The sequence below is a fragment of the Paroedura picta genome, chromosome 7, assembly GCF_049243985.1.
Source record: "Paroedura picta isolate Pp20150507F chromosome 7, Ppicta_v3.0, whole genome shotgun sequence".
NCBI classification, from domain to species: domain Eukaryota; kingdom Metazoa; phylum Chordata; class Lepidosauria; order Squamata; family Gekkonidae; genus Paroedura; species Paroedura picta.
The window spans coordinates 115800159-115803376 of NC_135375.1; the positions used below are offsets into that span (position 1 = coordinate 115800159).

General features: G+C 52.9%; 1 pseudogene; it reads left to right on the forward strand.

The window, feature by feature from the left end:
* The first annotated feature begins 1265 nt into the window (after positions 1–1265).
* On the forward strand, positions 1266–3000 carry LOC143841976 (uncharacterized; annotated as a pseudogene).
* The last annotated feature ends 218 nt before the right edge of the window (positions 3001–3218 follow it).

The window sequence follows — 3218 nt, forward strand, 5'->3', positions numbered from 1 at the left end:
AATAGACATATTCAAATTCAAACATTCTAGCATCATCACCATAATCAGTATAACATAATATAAGAGAGTTACAAATTTTAGAGCCTGGAAATTTACTCAGATCCCTAATAAGAGTCTCCCATAATTCTGTAACTGCATCCTCAGTCTTCTGACCTTGTATCACTGTAATATTATTAGACAGTTTTTTCCAACATTATAAAATTGCATGTTTTTCATCTTGAGTTTTCCATTGAAATATTATTAACAATCTCCCAATTGGCTACAATAAACATCCTGGCAAGCACTAAAAGAAAATTTACTAGTTGTCTGACAGCTGAGCTTAAGCAGAACAGCCAGGGGTTCCCACCCTCTGTAGCTGGGCAAGGCCCTCCTGATACCAAGGCCACACTCATCTCTCCCTCCAAGTTTGACAAGGGCACACCCAGACCAGGGCAGGAGAAGCGGGGCTGTTTTTGACATCATAATGTTAAATCAACCAATGCAGGCTGGCTTCCATCTACTGATGCTGTTGTACATGCGAGGCAGCAAAGGGCTGAGCTTGGGGTCTGGAGCAGGATCCAAGCAGCCCTGAAGAACAACCAATGAGCTGTCGGGTCCCCACCCACGGGGCCCAATGAGTTTGAATCAATCAAGCACTGCTAAGCCAATCAGGCTTGGCCTAGGGCGATTCAGCCTCCTGTGCATATGTATATAAGTGCTTGTCTAGGCAAGTCTCCAGTCTGCATTGTTACCTTCAACATGGACCCACTCCTGGAAGCAATAAAGAGCTGCTTGATGCACGACCGCGCCTCACTTATTTCCTAGCAAACCCACTATACAACACTGGCGACGAGGATGGGATGCTGAAAGGAAACAAAGCTGCTCCTGCACGAATCTGGAACAGAGCCCCGCTGTCCAAGGGTGACCCACTGCCAGCAAAAAAGTGTGAGTCCAGAGGCACCCAACCTGTGTTGCAAGCCACTGGAGTGGAACCCAGCCATCTGAAGTGGGGACCATCCGCCAGCTGAATTGCTCAAACTAGGCCGGCAGGCAGAGAAGGCCTAGTCGACCACTGAAAACATACTGGAGGGCACACACCGCAGCATGGCTACCTTGGGACAGATTGAGCCATTCGATCCCAGTCACCCGACCTGATGGCAAAGCTACGAGACACACTTCCGCCATTTTCTCACGGCCAACAGCATCACTGATGCGGCAAGGAGACAGGCAGTGTTCCTGAGCTCCTGCCACCTTTGACCTGGCCCAAGACCTCTTCGCACCCAACAATGTGGATGTCGCAGATCTGGACGAGATCCTCTGCTGGTTCCGGGAGCATTACGATCCACAACCAGAGGAGATCACTTGCTGGTATATTTTCTTCCAACAAGGGCAGCGAGAAGGAGAATCGATTATGGAGAATCGATTATGGAGCCGCACTCCCCAACCTCGCCCGAGATTGCCCGTTCTACAATCTCGAGGAGGCGCTCCGGGATCATTTAGTGTGCGGCCTCAGGGACAAGGCCACCAAGTATCGGCTGTTCAGAAAGAAGGGGCTGACCTTCAAGGATGCACTAGAAGATGCCGTCAACGCTGAGGCCACTAACCACAGTGCCAAGGCCGTCCGAGGCCACGAAGCATCAAGGCACCCACCAGCGGTGCAGCCTAGGACCACCATTCACCATGAGGACCTGAGCGAGGACAACAGGGAAGATGAGGCCGAGGTGGACCACACTGAGGTTTGGCCGTACCTTCACCCACTACCCCTGACAAGGCCCGTGCTCTGGCTGCGCAAGCCCACACACATGCAGCGCGTGCCAATTCTGCGACGCAATTTGCCGTGTCTGCGATAAGAAAGGGCACATTTCCCGGGTGTGCCGCTCACGGCAGGATTCCGCAACCCACCCGATGGCACGCGAGAACGCATACTGCCAACCGAGGACCCATCAAGGCAACCGGGGGCAGCGCGAGACAGCCAGCTGCCAGTAGTGCCTCGAGACCAACAGCACTTGCACCATCATCTTCACACAGAGTGGACCCAAGGAGAAGATACGGCTGAGGGTAAGCATAGAGGGGGGCCCTTGCACCGTCGTCGCTCTCAGTCATTTTGAGCGCAATCCTCAGGCATCTCGGCCCGAACGGAGCCCCCCCTCTCAGCCCCTTAGGCTACCTCATCAAGGACTATATGGTAGGATGGGTGTCGATCAAGGGTGTGGGGGATTTCCACATGTGTTTCCTGGACTTTGCAGGGAGGTTGCCCCTAGTAATTGTCAAAGGGGAACGGACCAGCTTGTTGGGACTGGGTCGAGCCACTGGGAATCACAATCAGCGGAATCCATCGAGTCCATAGGCTCCAAAGCACGTTGCTAGAGGACATCTGCGGGGAATTCCCATTTTCGATTAATCACTTGGCTGCTACACCGGGCTGCCAATCTCGTTGGCTCTCGACCCCCAGGTGGCACCCATTCGCGTCAAGGCCCGGCGGGTCCCGTTTGCACAGGAGTCCCGCATTGATGCAGAAAAGGAAATGCTCCTGGTGCAGGGTGTACTAGAGGCCATGCTGAACACCCCCTGGGAGACCCCAATGGTGACCCCTATAAAGCCGAATGGGGACGTGCACATCTGTGTGGACTATAAATGCACGCTAAAGAAGGTGCTGCAGCAGCAATCATACCCAGTGCCAGTAATTAGCCATCTTCTGGCGTCGCTGTCAGGGGGCAAGGTATCCAACTTGGCTCAAGCCTATCAGCAACGAGGCAGCGGCTGAAGCCTAAACAATTGTCACCCACCAAGGGGCTTTCAGGGTCAAGCGCCTATAGTTAGGAGTCAGTGTGGCCCCAAAACCTGATGGAAGATCTTCTCAAGGGAATTCCGGGGGTAATTCCATATTTTGACGATGTCCTCTTGGCAGGGAGCACAGTCCCAGAACTCGCCGGCTCGCTCAGGGGGGTCCTGCGCCACTTCGACTCAGCCAGGCTGAAGGTGAAACGAGAAAAATGCCGCCTGGGTGTCATAGAATCATAGAATCATAGAGTTGGAAGGGGCCATACAGGCCATCTAGTCCAACCCCCTGCTCAACGCAGGATCAGCCCTAAGCATCCTAAAGCATCCAAGAAAAGTGTGTATCCAACCTTTGCTTGAAGACTGCCAGTGAGGGGGAGCTCACCACCTCCTTAGACAGGCTATTCCACTGCTGAACTACTCTGTCTGTGAAATTTTTTTCCTGATATCTAGCCTATATC